Source organism: Coregonus clupeaformis, chromosome 33, assembly GCF_020615455.1.
Source record: "Coregonus clupeaformis isolate EN_2021a chromosome 33, ASM2061545v1, whole genome shotgun sequence".
In the NCBI taxonomy this organism is placed as follows: domain Eukaryota; kingdom Metazoa; phylum Chordata; class Actinopteri; order Salmoniformes; family Salmonidae; genus Coregonus; species Coregonus clupeaformis.
The window spans coordinates 33,808,464-33,825,565 of NC_059224.1; positions in this window are offsets into that span (position 1 = coordinate 33,808,464).

Here is a 17,102-nt window from a genome sequence, read left to right on the forward strand (position 1 = left end):
AACTCTCCACCATGGCCAAGACCAAAGAGCTCTCCAAGGATGTCAGGGACAAGATTGTAGACCTACACAAGGCTGGAATGGGCTACAAGACCATCGCCAAGCAGCTTGGTGAGAAGGTGACAACAGTTGGTGCGATTATTTGCAAATGGAAGAAACACAAAATAACTGTCAATCTCCCTCGGCCTGGGGCTCCATGCAAGATCTCACCTCGTGGAGTTGCAATGATCATGAGAACGGTGAGGAATCAGACCAGAACTACACGGGAGGATCTTGTCAATGATCTCAAGGCAGCTGGGACCATAGTCACCAAGAAAACAATTGGTAACACACTACGCCGTGAAGGACTGAAATCCTGCAGCGCCCGCAAGGTCCCCCTGCTCAAGAAAGCACATATACAGGCCCGTCTGAAGTTTGCCAATGAACATCTGAATGATTCAGAGGAGAACTGGGTGAAGGTGTTGTGGTCAGATGAGACCAAAATCGAGCTCTTTGGCATCAACTCAACTCGCCGTGTTTGGAGGAGGAGGAATGCTGCCTATGACCACAAGAACACCATCCCCACTGTCAAACATGGAGGTGGAAACATTATGCTTTGGGGGTGTTTTTCTGCTAAGGGGACAGGACAACTTCACCGCATCAAAGGGACGATGGACGGGGCCATGTACCGTCAAATCTTGGGTGAGAACCTCCTTCCCTCAGCCAGGGCATTGAAAATGGGTCGTGGATGGGTATTCCAGCATGACAATGACCCAAAACACACGGCCAAGGCAACAAAGGAGTGGCTCAAGAAGAAGCACATTAAGGTCCTGGAGTGGCCTAGTCAGTCTCCAGACCTTAATCCCATAGAAAATCTGTGGAGGGAGCTGAAGGTTCGAGTTGCCAAACGTCAGCCTCGAAACCTTAATGACTTGGAGAAGATCTGCAAAGAGGAGTGGGACAAAATCCCTCCTGAGATGTGTGCAAACCTGGTGGCCAGCTACAAGAAACATCTGACGTCTGTGATTGCCAACAAGGGTTTTGCCACCAAGTACTAAGTCATGTTTTGCAGAGGGGTCAAATACTTATTTCCCTCATTAAAATGCATATCAATTTATAACATTTTTGACATGTGTTTTTCTGGATTTTTTTGTTGTTATTCTGTCTCTCACTGTTCAAATAAACCTACCATTAAAATTATAGACTGATCATGTCTTTGTCAGTGGGCAAACGTACAAAATCAGCAGGGGATCAAATAATTTTTTCCCTCACTGTATGTATGTATTCAATGTCTGCTTTTATTTATTGTTTACCTATCTACCAATAGGTGCCTTTCTTTGGCAGGCATTTGAAAACCTCCCTGGTCTTTGGGGTTGAATCTGTGTTTGAAATTCACTGCTCGACTGAGGGACCTTACAGATAATTGTATGTGTGAGGTACATAGATGAGGTTGTCGTTCAAAAATCCTCTTAAACACTATTATTGCACACAGTGTGAGTCCATGCAACTTATTATATGACTTGTTAAGCAAATATTTACTCCTGAACTTATTTAGGCTTGCCATAACAAAGGGGTTGAATACTTATTGACTAATTTCAGCTTTTTTTATATATTTTATTAATTTGTAAATCAATCAAAAAACATATTGTGTGTAGGCCAGTGACAAAAAAATCTTAATGTAATCCATTTAAAATTCAGGCTGTAACACAACAATATGTGGAAAAAGTGTGAATACTTGCTGAAGCCATTGTACGACCATTTTAAGTGCATTTATAAACCATTATTAAACCAAGCTTAATAGGCTTACACATTTTTCAAGCACAAATTACTATCTCACAATTTTAACCATAACTGTTTATTAATGTGTCTAAACATTTTTAATTGATGGTAAATTCATTGACCCATTGTCAAATGCAATGTTAAATGATTTAACAATTTTAAATATATATTTAATTTGAACCACTTGTGAACCTGTTTTTGCCATTGGGGCTGGGCATCAGACTCCAGATCTGGATTGCAGAGTTGTGTCATTTTACATTTACATTTTAGTCATTTAGCAGACGCTCTTATCCAGAGCGACTTACAGTTAGTGAATACATATATATATATATTTTTTTTTTTTTTTTTTTATACTATGCCCCCCGTGGGAATCAAACCCACAACCCTGGCGTTGCAAACGCCATGCTCTATCAACTGAGCTACATCCCTGCCGGCCATTCCCTCCCCTACCCTGGACGACGCTGGGCCAATTGTGCGCCGCCCATGAGTCTCCCGGTCGCGACCGGCTGCGACAGAGCCTGGATTCGAACCAGGATCTCTAGTGGCACAGTTAGCACTGCGATGCAGTGCCTTAGACCACTGCGCCACTCAGGAGTACATTTTAAGGGGTCCTTATTAATGAGGTGGTCAATGAGGTGGTCGGTTTTCAATTGGCTAACACTTATCACGTGGTTTGTGCAGGCTGAAATATGGTGCTTTGGGAAGCTATTGGAAACTTTGTAAAATGTTCAATTATCACAGTGTAACTATGAATTATTACAATGAATTACAATACTTGTTACAGTGTAATTAAATATCGAATTACACTGTAATAAGGACCCCTTAAAATGAAGCATTACCCCACAGGCTTTGCACACATTCCAGTGTTCTTATTCAGTATATTCTGGGCTCTTCCTTAATCCACATATACAGTGCATCTGGAAAGTATTCAGACCCCTTCACCTTTTCCACATTTGGTTACGTTACAGCCTTATTCTAAAATTGATTAAATACATTCAGCTTGTCTACACCTCTTTAAAAAACAAGCAGTGATTAAGTCAATCTCTCTTCCACTCTAAGCCAGGAGAGACTAACATGCATGTCATTAATGTTAGCTCTCCATGTAATTTTAAGGGCCATCCGTGCTGCCCTGTTCTGAGCCAACTGTAATTTTCCCAAGTCCCTCCTTGTGGCACCTGACCACAGTAGTCCAGGTTCGACAAAACTAGCGCCTGTAGGACCTGCCTTGTTGATAATGTTGTTAAGAAGGCAGAGCAGCGCTTAATTATGGACATACTTCTCCCCATCTTAGCTACTGTTGTATCAATATGCTTTGACCATGACAGTTTACAATCCAGGGTTACTCCAAGCAGTTTAGTCACCTCAACTTGCTCAATTTCCACATTATTCATCACGAGATGTAGTTCAGGTTTAGGGTTTAGTGAATGATTTGACCCAAATACAATGCTTTTAGTTTTGGAAATATTTAGGACTAACTTATTCCTTGCCACCCATTCCGAAACTAACTGCAACTCTTTAATAAGTGTTGCAGTTATTTCAGTTGCTGTAGCAGCTGACGTGTATAGTGTTGAGTCATCCGCATACATAGACACACTGGCTTTACTCAAAGCCAGTGGCATGTCGTTAGTAAAGATGGGAAAAAAGTAAGGGGCCTAAACAGCTGCCCTGGGGAATTCCTGATTCTACCTGGATTAAGTTTGAGAGGCTTCCATTAAAGAACACCCTTTGTGTTCTGTTAGACAAGTAACTCTTTATCCACATTATAACAGGGGGTGTAAAGCCATAACACAAACGTTTTTCCAGCAGCAGACTATGATCGATAATGTCAAAAGCTGCACTGAAGTCTAACAAAACAGCCACCACAATCTTTTTATCATCAGTTTCTCTCAGCCAATCATCAGTCATTTGTGTAAGTGCTGTGCTTGTTGAATGTCCTTCTCTATAAGCATGCTGAAAGTTTGTTGTCAATTTGTTTACTGTAAAATAGCATTGTATCTGGTCAAACACAATTTTTTCCAATAGTTTACTAAGGGTTGGTAACAGGCTAATTGGTCGGCTATTTGAGCCAGTAAAGGGGGCTTTACTATTCTTGGGTAGCGGAATGACTTTTGCTTCTCTCCAAGCCTGGGGGCACACACATTCTAGTAGGCTTAAATTGAAAATTTGGTCAGATATACTTGGATGTGTAGTGTCAGCGATTGTTGTTTATCAATGAAAAAACTATTAAAGTAGTTGGCAATATCAGTTGGTTTTGTGATGAATGAGCCATCTGATTCAATGAATGATGGAGCTGAGTTTGCCTTTTTCCCCAAAATGTCATTTAAGGTGCTCCAAAGCTTTTTACTATAATTCTTTATGTAATTTATCCTTGTTTCATAGTGTTGTTTCTTCTTATTTTTATTCAGTTTAGTCACATGATTTCCCAATTTGCAATACGTTTGCCAATCGGTTGTGCAGCCAGATTATTTGCCTTTCCTTTTGCCTCATCAACCATACAATTTTTCAATTCCTCATCAATCCACAGGGATTTAACAGTTTTTACAGTCATTTTCCTAATGGGTGCATGCTTATCAGCAACTGGAATAATCAATTTCATAAATGCGTCAAGTGCAGTGTCTGTCTGCTCCTCATTACACACCACGGACCAACATATATTCTTTACATCAACAACATAGGAATCACTACAAAACTTATTGTATGACCTCTTATACACAATATTAGGCCCATCCTTTGGAACTTTGGTTTTCCTAGATATGGCTACTATATTGTGATCACTACATCCAATGGATTTGGATACTGCTTTCAAACAAATCTCTGCAGCATTAGTAAAGATATGATCAATACATGTTGATGATTTAATTCCTGTATTGTTTGTAACTACCCTGGTAGGTTGACTGACAACCTGAACCAGGTTGCAGGCGCTGGTTACAGTTTGAAGCTTTCTCTTGAGTGAGCAGCCTGATGACAGCCAGTCAATATTTAAATCACCCAGAAAGTATACCTCTCTATTGATATCACATACATTATCAAGCATTTCACACATGTCATCCAGATACTGACTGTTAGCACTTGGTGGTCTATAGCAGCTTCCCACCAGAATTGGCTTTAGGTGAGGCAGATGAACCTGTAGCCATATTACTTCAACAGTATTTAACATGAGATCCTCTCTAATCTTCAGAGGAATGTGGTTCTGAATATAAACAGCAACACCTCCACCATTGGCATTTCTATCTTTTCTGTCAATGTTATAACCTTGTATTGCTACCACTGTATCCTCAAAGGTATTATCTAAGTGAGTTTCAGAGATAGTCAGAATATGAATGTTACTAGCAAATTATTGATTTCATGAACCTTGTTTCTTAAGCTACATATGTTAACGTGGGCTATTTTGAGCTCTTTTCTTCTGGGATGCTTACTTGTTTTTATTGCTTTACTGGGAAGCTTAGCAGCAGTAGATGTGGTCATGTTCTTTGTGTTAGTGCAGGGTGAGCTACACACAGTGGCCTTCCTCCTTGGGCACACCGGCTCAGTGCTAACAGTATAAATCTGGTTCTTAGGCACATGATTACTGCATACAATAGCTGTAGGATCAGCAGAGGCATTCAGGGCAGTTAGAGGGACATAAATTAGGTTACTTATACTGTGTCTACCGACGCCCCTGTTGTAATCTGCTGAAGCATTTTGACAACTCTGCGTCACAATGGTAGGGATTAGCTGAGCTGGGCTTGGGTCATTGTCTCAACGCAGACTTATAATTCGGTGAAAGGATCCAGGAACCCAAATGTTTCTACAAGTTGATTGGAGTCCACCTGTGGTAAATTCAATTGATTGGACAAGATTTGGAAAGGCACACACCTGTCTATATAAGGTCCAACAGTTGACAGTGCATGTCGGAGCTAAAATCAAGCCATGAAGTCGAAGGAATTGTCTGTAGAGCTCCGAGACATGATTGTGTCGAGGCACAGATCTGGGGAAGGGTACCAAAAAATGTCTGCAGCATTGAAGGTCCCCAAGAACACAGTGGCCTCCATCATTCTTAAATGGAAGAACTTTGGAACCACCAAGACTCTTCCTAGAGCTGGCTGCCCGGCCAAACTGAGCAATCGGGGGAAAAGGGCCTTGGTCAGGGAGGTGACCAAGAACCCGATGGTCACTCTGACAGAGCTCCAGAGTTCCTCTGTGGAGATGGGAGAACCTTTCAGAAAGACTACCATCTCTGCAGCACTCCACCAATCAGGTCTTTATGGTAGAGTGGCCAGACGGAAGCCACTCCTCAGTAAAAGGCATATGACAATTTTTTCCAAAAGGCAACTAAACGACTCTCAGACCATGAGAAACAAGATTCTCTGGTCTGATGAAACCAAGATTGAACTCTTTGGCCTGAATGCCAAGCACCACATCTGGAGGAAACCAGGCACCGCTCATCACCTGGCCAATATCATCCCTACGGTGAAGCATGGTTGTGGCAGCATCATGCTGTGGTCCTCTGTAGCTCAATTGGTAGAGCATGGCGCTTGCAATGCCAGGGTAGTGGGTTCGATCCCCGGGACCACCCATACGTAAAAATTTATGCACACATGACTGTAAGTCGCTTTGGATAAAAGCGTCTGCTAAATGGCATATTATTTTATTATTATTATGCTGTGGGGATGTTTTTCATCAGCAGGGACTGGGAGACTAGTCAGGATCGAGGAAAAGATGAACGGAGCAAAGTACAGGGAGATCGATGAAAACCTGCTCCAGAGGGCTCAGGACCTCAGACTAGGGCGAAGGTTCACCTTCCAACAGGACAACGACCCTAAGCACACATCCAAGACAATGCAGGAGTGGAATCAGGACAAGTCTCTGAATGTCCTTGAGTTGCCCTGCCAGAGCCCGGACTTGAACTCGATCTAACATCTCTGGAGAGACATGAAAATATATGAGCAGCGACGCTCCCCATCCAACCTGACAGAGCTTGAGTTGATCTGCAGAGAATAATGGGAGAAACTCCCCAAATACAGGTGTGCCAAGCTTGTAGCGTCAAGCCCAAGAAGACTTGAGGCTGTAATTGCTGCCAAAGGTGCTTCAACAAAGTACTGAGTAAAGGGTCTGAATACTTATGTAAATGTAATATTTCCGTTTTTTATTTTAATAAAAACCTGTTTAAAAACCTGTTTTTGCTTTGTCATTATGGCGGTAAAAACTATTTAATCAATTTTAGAATAAGGCTGTAATGTAACAAAATGTGGAAAAAGTGAAGGGGTCTCAATACTTTCCGAATGCACTGTAGTCATGTAGGAAGGCCATTTTTACTCCATAAATGTCAGCGCTATGCTCATCTGCTTCTGACGATATATCACCAGCATACAACCTCTTTCTCTCACAGCATAGCAGTGCGCTGGGCAACCACATAAAGTGAGATCCTGAAGAATTCCCGTTGACATTTATTCTGCAGTTTCCCAACTTCGACTTGAGAAAACATTTGGATAGGTCACATGGTGATGGGAACTAATAAAGTGTCACTCAGAAGTAAATTGAAGAGAAAGGGGACGTGAGGGACACAAGCCAATAAGACAAGAGGCTCTGAGCGACCTCATCATTTCACTTAGCTGCTTATTAACATATTCATTCAGCGTCAGAGTGGAAGCAAAAGCCCAAAATTGCTTTAGATAAATTAAAACTGAATTTCAGCATTTGCTGTCATGCTCGCTCGCTAAATTGAAAAATCGAATCATGGGGACTCTGGCAGTGGTAATTTATAGCCCAGTTTGCAGGACGGCGAAAGTCATTTTGTGTCAGACACAAAGAGAGAATGTGGCACAGTGGTGGAGTGAGAAGAACCTTCTTATTGAAGAACTCTTGGACAACATAATTTATGACCGATTAGTGCTGTTTGTGATCTTCTAACCAAACCCTGTTTTTGAAGCAGCGTTGCCCACTAATTAATGACAAGAGTGGGCAAATTCCAACACATACTGCCTCTGCAACAGTTGAAAAAACATGCTGGTATCATAATACACATTTTGGCAACAGAATGTCAAATGTAGTGCACTACATAGGGAATAGTGTGCCATTTCAGACACAGCCACAGTGCTTGTTTTCTATGTAGAGCGGCAGATCATGTCATTAGCTCTGTTTCATTAGGGTCGTGATGAATCATCCAGGGAGCTTTAAAACACAAAGGTCACAAACAGAGACACATGATTATTCTGTCGGATGACTTTGTGCATTATTACATTTCCCCTCAGCACTAATATTGGACCTTTACACAAATGAAATCAGAGCGTCTCTCTGTAAGCCACACAGACAAACAGGTTTGAGCATTAAGCCTGTCGTATGCTTCCCAGTCTAAACAATTTTGTGACGTTTTTGCTTGTTTGGTGTTCAACAATTTTTTTTCCCGGCTGTTCGTGCACACCAGTTTTTTGCTTGATGCAAGTCGAAGTTCGGTAGCCGAAGTCTACGCCCCTTAGGTCTGTGATTGGTCAACAGTACTACTCCTAGTAGGAGTGGGAACTATGGATGGGATTCTTCAATTAAGTGTATGTTGTCATTCAACAAGAGACGACTAGTTTTCATGCAAATGTTTTCACTTGCGAAATACAGCACCAAACATCTTAGTTAGATGTAACTGTCAAAATTAATTGCAGATTTCTTGATTTATCTTAGATTAATTCTGACTATTTTGAGAAAGTGTATACTGGCTATGTTGTTTCAATGGCGTCTCAAGAAGGACAAACGGTAATATTGACACTTTTTTTCTTGTTTTTCAAGCGAAGATCTTTTAGGGGAGTATGCGAGGCACAGTCGTTTGCTTTGCCTTTTTTCCTTGAGGCCCACATTATTAGTCAAATAATGATCATTCTGCACAACCCTGCCAATTAAGGCAGGCCCACGGGGCTAAAGATGGACCAGCCCATCTGGCATTTGCCAGAACTGCCCTATGGCCAGTCCATCTCTGACTCTGAGCTAGACAGCACCAGATTGCACCATCTAACACACAGCTCTCTGGAGTGGACAGGAGGTTAAGCACACATTAATGTGTCACATATCAGTCCTCCTGAAGAACAAGAGTTCCATTACAAGAACACTACAATGTACAGTGAGGGAAAAAAGTATTTGATCCCCTGCTGATTTTGTACGTTTGCCCACTAACAAAGACATGATCAGTCTATAATTTTAATGGTAGGTTTATTTGAACAGTGAGAGACAGAATAACAACAAAGAAATCCAGAAAAACGCATGTCAAAAATGTTAGAAATTGATTTGCATTTTAATGAGGGAAATAAGTATTTGACCCCTCTGCAAAACATGACTTAGTATTTAGTGGCAAAACCCTTGTTGGCAATCACAGAGGTCAGACGTTTCTTGTAGTTGGCCACCAGGTTTGCACACATCTCAGGAGGGATTTTGTCCCACTCCTCTTTGCAGATCTTCTCCAAGTCATTAAGGTTTCGAGGCTGACCTTTGGCAACTCGAACCTTCAGCTCCCTCCACAGATGTTCTATGGGATTAAGGTCTGGAGACTGGCTAGGCCACTCCAGGACCTTAATGTGCTTCTTCTTGAGCCACTCCTTTGTTTTCTTGGCCGTGTGTTTTGGGTCATTGTCATGCTGGAATACACATCCACGGCCCATTTTCAATGCCCTGGCTGAGGGAAGGAGGTTCTCACCCATGATTTGACATCGTCCCTTTGATGCGGTGAAGTTGTCCTGTCCCCTTAGCAGAAAAACACCCCCAAACCATAATGTTTCCACCTCCATGTTTGACGGTGGGATGGTGTTCTTGAGGCCATAGGCAGCATTCCTCCTCCTCCAAACACGGCGAGTTGAGTTGATGCCAAAGAGCTCGATTTTGGTCTCATCTGACCACAACACTTTCACCCAGTTCTCCTCTGAATCATTCAGATGTTCATTGGCAAACTTCAGACGGGCCTGTATATGTGCTTTCTTGAGCAGGGGGACCTTGCGGGCGCTGCAGGATTTCAGTCCTTCACGGCGTAGTGTGTTACCAATTGTTTTCTTGGTGACTATGGTCCCAGCTGCCTTGAGATCATTGACAAGATCATTCCGTGTAGTTCTGGGCTGATTCCTCACCGTTCTCATGATCATTGCAACTCCACGAGGTGAGATCTTGCATGGAGCCCCAGGCCGAGGGAGATTTGACAGTTATTTTGTGTTTCTTCCATTTGCAAATAATCACACCAACTGTTGTCACCTTCTCACCAAGCTGCTTGGCGATGGTCTTGTAGCCCATTCCAGCCTTGTGTAGGTCTACAATCTTGTCCCTGACATCCTTGGAAAGCGCTTTGGCCATGGTGGAGAGTTTGGAATCTGATTGATTGATTGCTTCTGTGGACAGGTGTCTTTTATACAGGTAACAAACTGAGATTAGGAGCACTCCCTATAAGAGTGTGCTCCTAATCTCAGCTCGTTACCTGTATAAAAGACACCTGGGAGCCAGAAATCTTTCTGATTGAGAGTGGGTCAAATACTTACAGTGGGGAAAAAAAGTATTTAGTCAGCCACCAATTGTGCAAGTTCTCCCACTTAAAAAGATGAGAGAGGCCTGTAATTTTCATCATAGGTACACGTCAACTATGACAGACAAATTGAGAAAAATAATTCCAGAAAATCACATTGTAGGATTTTTAATGAATTTATTTGCAAATTATGGTGGAAAATAAGTATTTGGTCACCTACAAACAAGCAAGATTTCTGGCTCTCACAGACCTGTAACTTCTTCTTTAAGAGGCTCCTCTGTCCTCCACTCGTTACCTGTATTAATGGCACCTGTTTGAACTTGTTATCAGTATAAAAGACACCTGTCCACAACCTCAAACAGTCACACTCCAAACTCCACTATGGCCAAGACCAAAGAGCTGTCAAAGGACACCAGAAACAAAATTGTAGACCTGCACCAGGCTGGGAAGACTGAATCTGCAATAGGTAAGCAGTTTGGTTTGACGAAATCAACTGTGGGAGCAATTATTAGGAAATGGAAGATATACAAGACCACTGATAATCTCCCTCGATCTGTGGCTCCACGCAAGATCTCACCCCGTGGGGTCAAAATGATCACAAGAACGGTGAGCAAAAATCCGAGAACCACACAGGGGGACCTAGTGAATGACCTGCAGAGAGCTGGGACCAAAGTAACAAAGCCTACCATCAGTAACACACTACGCTGCCAGGGACTCAAATCCTGCAGTGCCAGACGTGTCCCCCTGCTTAAGCCAGTACATGTCCAGGCCCGTCTGAAGTTTGCTAGAGTGCATTTGGATGATCCAGAAGAGGATTGGGAGAATGTCATATGGTCAGATGAAACCAAAATAGAACTTTTTGGTAAAAACTCAACTCGTCGTGTTTGGAGGACAAAGAATGCTGAGTTGCATCCAAAGAACACCATACCTACTGTGAAGCATGGGGGTGGAAACATCATGCTTTGGGGCTGTTTTTCTGCAAAGGGACCAGGACGACTGATCCGTGTAAAGGGAAAGAATGAATGGGGCCATGTATCGTGAGATTTTGAGTGAAAACCTCCTTCCATCAGCAAGGGCATTGAAGATGAAATGTGGCTGGGTCTTTCAGCATGACAATGATCCCAAACACACCGCCCGGGCAACGAAGGAGTGGCTTCGTAAGAAGCATTTCAAGGTCCTGGAGTGGCCTAGCCAGTCTACAGATCTCAACCCCATAGAAAATCTTTGGAGGGAGTTGAAAGTCCGTGTTGCCCAGCGACAGCCCCAAAACATCACTGCTCTAGAGGAGATCTGCATGGAGGAATGGGCCAAAATACCAGCAACAGTGTGTGAAAACCTTGTGAAGACTTACAGAAAACGTTTGACCTGTGCCATTGCCAACAAAGTGTCACACCCTGGCTCTGGGGACTCTATATGTTGAGCCAGGGTGTGTATATTCTATGTGTTATATTTCTGTGTTGGCCAGAGTGGTTCCCAATCAGAGGCAACGAGTGTCAGCTGTTGCTGGTTGTCTCTGATTGGGAGCCATATTTATAGAGGCTGTTTTCCCACAATAGTTGTGGGATCTTGTTTCCGTTTGGTTTGTTCCGTGTTGGTTGTTAACCTAGGACGTCACGTCATCGTTTGTTGTTTTGTTTATCGTGTATTCCTTAAATAAAGTAATATGTTCGTTCATCGCGCTGCGCCTTGGTCTACTCCGTCTAACGATCGTGACAGAAGATCCCACCATACCAGGACCAAGCAGCGTGTCCAGGAACACACGCAGGAGGTGACTCTTGTGGATGTCCTCCTCGGTTGGGGGCAGATTACTGAGGAGGAGGCCGTCCGGTACCGGAAGGCGATGAAGGGGGAGACCCAGGCAGGAGAGGAGAAGCGGCGTCAACCGGGCCGTGGTCGGACAGGCGAGAGGCAACCCCAGAAATTGTTTAGGGGGGGGGCACACGGCATGGGCGACTGGGCAGCAGGAGGCTGCCACAGGGCGAAATGGGAGACGAGGAGAGAAGGCCACTGGGTTACGGGAGCCATTGGTGAGAGGAGGGAAGGAAGTTGTAGAGGCACGGCGAGAGGTACTGAGGTGTATTGCCAGTCCGGTCCGGCCCGTTCCTGATCCCTGTTTAAGGCCAGTGGTGTGTGTTCCCAGTACGGTCCGGCCTGTTCCTGTTCCTCGCACCAAGCCTACGGTGTGCGTCGCCAGCCCGGCCCGGCCTGTTCCTGCTCCTCGCACCAAGCCTACGGTGTGCGTCGCCAGCCCGGCGCGGCCTGTTCCTGCCACTCGCACCAAGCCTACGGTGCGCGTCGCCAGCCCGGCCCGGCCTGTTCCTGCTCCTTGCACCAAGCCTCCGGTGCGCATCGCCAGCCCGGCCCGGCCGGTTCCTGCTCCTCGCACCAAGCCTACGGTGTGCGTCGCCAGCCCGGCCCGGCCTGTTCCTGCCCCTCGCACCAAGCCTACGGTGCGCGTCGTCAGCCCGGCCCGGCCTGTTCCTGCCACTCGCACCAAGCCTACGGTGTGCGTCGCCAGCCCGGCCCGGCCTGTTCCTGCTCCTCGCACCAAGCCTACGGTGCGCGTCGCCAGCCCGGCCCGGCCTGTTCCTGCTCCTCGCACCAAGCCTACGGTGCGCGTCGCCAGCCCGGCCCGGCCTGTTCCTGCTCCACGCACCAAGCCAGGGGTGCGTATCGTCAGCCCGGTCCGCCCGTTCCTGCTCCACGCACTAGCCAGGGGTGCGAGTCGTCAGCCCGGTCCGGCCCGCTCCTGCTCCACGCACCAAGCCAGGTGTGCGCATCGTCAGCCCGGTCCGGCCCGTTCCTGCTCCACGCACCAAGCCAGGGGTGCGTATCGTCAGCCCGGTCCGGCCCGTTCCTGCTCCACGCACCAAGCCAGGGGTGCGAGTCGTCAGCCCGGTCCGGCCCGTTCCTGCTCCACGCACCAAGCCAGGGGTGTGCATCGTCAGCCCGGTCTGGCCCGTTCCTGCTCCACGCACCAAGCCAGGGGTGCGAGTCATCAGCCCGGTCCGGCCCGTTCCTGCTCCACGCACCAAGCCAAGGAGGCATCGTCAGCCCGGTCCGGTCCGTTCCTGCTCCACGCACCAAGCCAGGGGTGCGTATCGTCAGCCCGGTCCGGCCCGTTGCTGCTCCACGCACCAAGCCAGGGGTGCGCGTCGTCAGTCCGGCACAACCCGTGCCTGGGTCACCGGTGCCTGGTCAGGTACCGGTCAGCTGCTCCACACCGGAGCTTAAGCAATCCGCTCCTACGATGTCCAGTCCAGCTCCAGCCAGCGGGCCAGACCGGACCAGGGGCGCTACGGGGGATTATTGGAGGGTGGTGGGCGAGCCCGGAGCCGGAACCGCCTCCGAGGAGGAATGCCCACCCAGCCCTCCCCTGGTTTGTTTATGTTTAGGCGCGGTCGCAGTCCGCGCCTTTTAGGGGTACTGTCACACCCTGGCTCTGGGGACTCTATATGTTGAGCCAGGGTGTGTATATTCTATGTGTTGTATTTCTGTGTTGGCCAGAGTGGTTCCCAATCAGAGGCAACGAGTGTCAGCTGTTGCTGGTTGTCTCTGATTGGGAGCCATATTTATAGAGGCTGTTTTCCCACAATAGTTGTGGGATCTTGTTTCCGTTTGGTTTGTTCCGTGTTGGTTGTTAACCTAGGACGTCACGTCATCGTTTGTTGTTTTGTTTATCATGTATTCCTTAAATAAAGTAATATGTTCGTTCATCACGCTGCGCCTTGGTCTACTCCGTCTAACGATCGTGACACAAAGGGTATATAACAAAGTATTGAGAAACTTTTGTTATTGACTAAATACTTATTTTCCACCATAATTTGCAAATAAATTAATTAGAAATCCTACAATGTGATTTTCTGGATTTTTTTTTCTCATTTTGTCTGTCATAGTTGACGTGTACCTATGATGAAAATTACAGGCCTCTCTCATCTTTTTAAGTGGGAGAACTTGCACAATTGGTGGCTGACTAAATACTTTTTTCCCCCACTGTATTTCCCTAATTAAAATGCAAATCAGTTTAACATTTTTGACATGAATTTTTTTGGATTTTGTTGTCGTTATTCTGTCTCTCACTGTTCAAATAAACCTACCATAAAAATTATAGACTGATCATTTCTTTGTCAGTGGGCAAACGTACAAAATCAGCAGGGGATCAAATACTTTTTTCCCTCACTGTACAACGTTCCAGTTTGGAAGTCATGTCAGCACACAACAGGTCACTTAGTTTTTATAATTGGAAGTACATTTTCCTACTTGGTCTGTACACCCTGTACTAGCTCTGGTCCAGGGTGTTATGTGAGGCTTGCTGACGCTGAGCCTTCCTTAATTTCAGCAAGTCGCACGTAACGCCCTGGACCAGAGCTAAACCTGTATCAGACATTCAAGTAATAATTGATCAATAATGGTTTGATTTCTAAGAATAACTATCCTTAGGAGCTGCCAAAGAGAGGCTTAGAACTGCTATTACCACAACCATTAATTAAATGAAGTGAAAGACATTCTCATTCTTGGACATATTATTATTATATTCTCACAAAATATTAAACACTGTCGGATCAGGTGTGCACAACTGAGGGCTGTAGTCCTGCTGGTTTTAATTTCTCCCTGATGGAACTTTAATGATCACAAATTAGCGAGAGGATGCCAACATCTGGTTTCTCTGATCTAAATCAGTCAACTGTTAAAAATTAAAGGTGCACTATGTAGAAATTGCTCTGCCATTTCCTGGATGCTAAAATGTTAATAGTTTCCTAATTTCAATTTATGTGACAAAACAAGCAAGTATAGTGTAGAGAATCATTGTGCCATCTAAACCGCTGTGAAATATATTTTCCATAACTAAAAATATTATATTTTCTGTCTTTTGAGGCTGGTATACTAAACCGAAAGACGCAAAAATGAAAGTTAAGAACGGGAAGCATAGAAATAGCACAAATAGAACAGACCTACCGCTTCTTAAACTTGTTTTCAATGAGAATGAATGATCGATAACTCACATTTCTATGTGAATTTGGTCGGGTCGCCAAAAAGTTACATATTACAGCCTTAAGAACCAAAACCCAACAGACACTGACTGTTACTTACAGTCATCATGGAGTATCCTTTTAACATGACTTATTCTTAATTACTTCGGATAACTGCAAACAAGCCAGAGAATCAACACTGTTTTCAGTGTTGACCTCCATCCATAAATCCTCATAATATTCCTCTTCAATATGACCAAGTGGGGTGTGGAGAGCTGAAGGAGGCCCCTCATTTCCTTACATGAAGATTGATAGACATGTGTAGCTTCTCCTGAGTACCCTGACTGTGGGCAATTCCTCTTTCACTGTGTACATCCCAAATGGCACCCTACTCCCTTCATAGTGCACTACTTTTGACCAGGGCCCTGGTCAAAAGTAGTGCACTATAAAGGGAATGGGGTGCCATTTGGGATGCAGAACTTTGTTCCGCTTCCACTAAGATGTCATATTTCAGCTTTATGTGGCTGTAGAGGGGAAATGATGCTGTCATCTTGGCGGAGATGCAAAACATGTAAAATTAAGACGAATGAAGATAAGTCGGCCTCAATTTACGCCTTTCCAAAATATATTACATTAATCTTCCTGATTCCAACACATTCATAAAGAGGTGTGTGTGTGTGTGTGTGTGTGTGTGTGTGTGTGTAGGTGGGTGAATGAGTACAAGAGGGGAAAGTGAGGATTTATGGGAAATGCATGGTTGGGTTCCTCAGTGATTTTTCAATGTCTGTATTATGATCTGAACTTTACCTATGGGATTCTTTATTACAGGTGTTGATCTAGCTTTCTGAAATGAAAGTTCTGATTAAACCTTGTTTCACAGGCCAGAGACAGACTTGATATCGCAATGCCATGAAGTTCAGATAAGAGTTAAGTTCACACCAACATTAATGTAATTTACATGACTGTAATTCCTACACACGAGTATCTCTGGTATAGATTGTCACATGTTTGATTACTTGTTATCAAGCGTGAAGAACGTGGTGGATCAGACGCTGTCACATAAATTGCACTAACACTGTTACGATGGCCGCAACATCGCCACAACTCAGCTTGACGTGGGCTGTGGGCTCAAGGTCAGTGCTGTGATCTATGACATAGACCCAGGATGACTTCAACACAACAACCCTAGAGCACTGACGCAAACCAACCGCGGACTACTTTATGACTAAGTAAGAGTGATAACTGCTAACCTTTTAGAGACAATGAGTGGGCTGTAAGTGATATACTGTATATAAGAGTTGACTTAGAGAAGTACAGTGTTTCTCCCCTTTAATGTTGACAAATTCTGTTTATGGCCTGTATAGTAAGTTTCATATAAATGGAAGCATTTTGTTTATGACAACATATATAAGTAGATGTATTCTTTAGATTATTATAAAAAATAAATATCTCTCCATCACTGTATATTGAAACTTTGCAAAGTAAAGATACTTTTACCTTTTCTGCTCACATTCAATTGACATTGGCTTTAGGTTAATAACCCTCTCAGTGACCCCTAATTAATGTGTTTTTAATGTTTAACTCAGGATGGTAATAGCTTTGTAGTAATTAAATCATTAGGTAAATACATTAGAGTTGACATCCAAAACAGCTGCCAAATAAATCAGTAATCTATTAAGTAAAAAAAAACAGCATCTGGAACAAGCAGACATAACTAAAATGTCAAATCTACTATATTTAATCAGCTCAGATAGCAATTACACTATGTTAAAGGGATAGTTCACCCAAATTATATATTGGTTACCTTAACCTGTAAGCAGTCTAAAGCAAAACCAAAACCAATATGTAATTTGGGTGAATTATCCCTTTAGGTTACAGCCTAATATTTACTGCATGTAAAACCTTGATGAAAA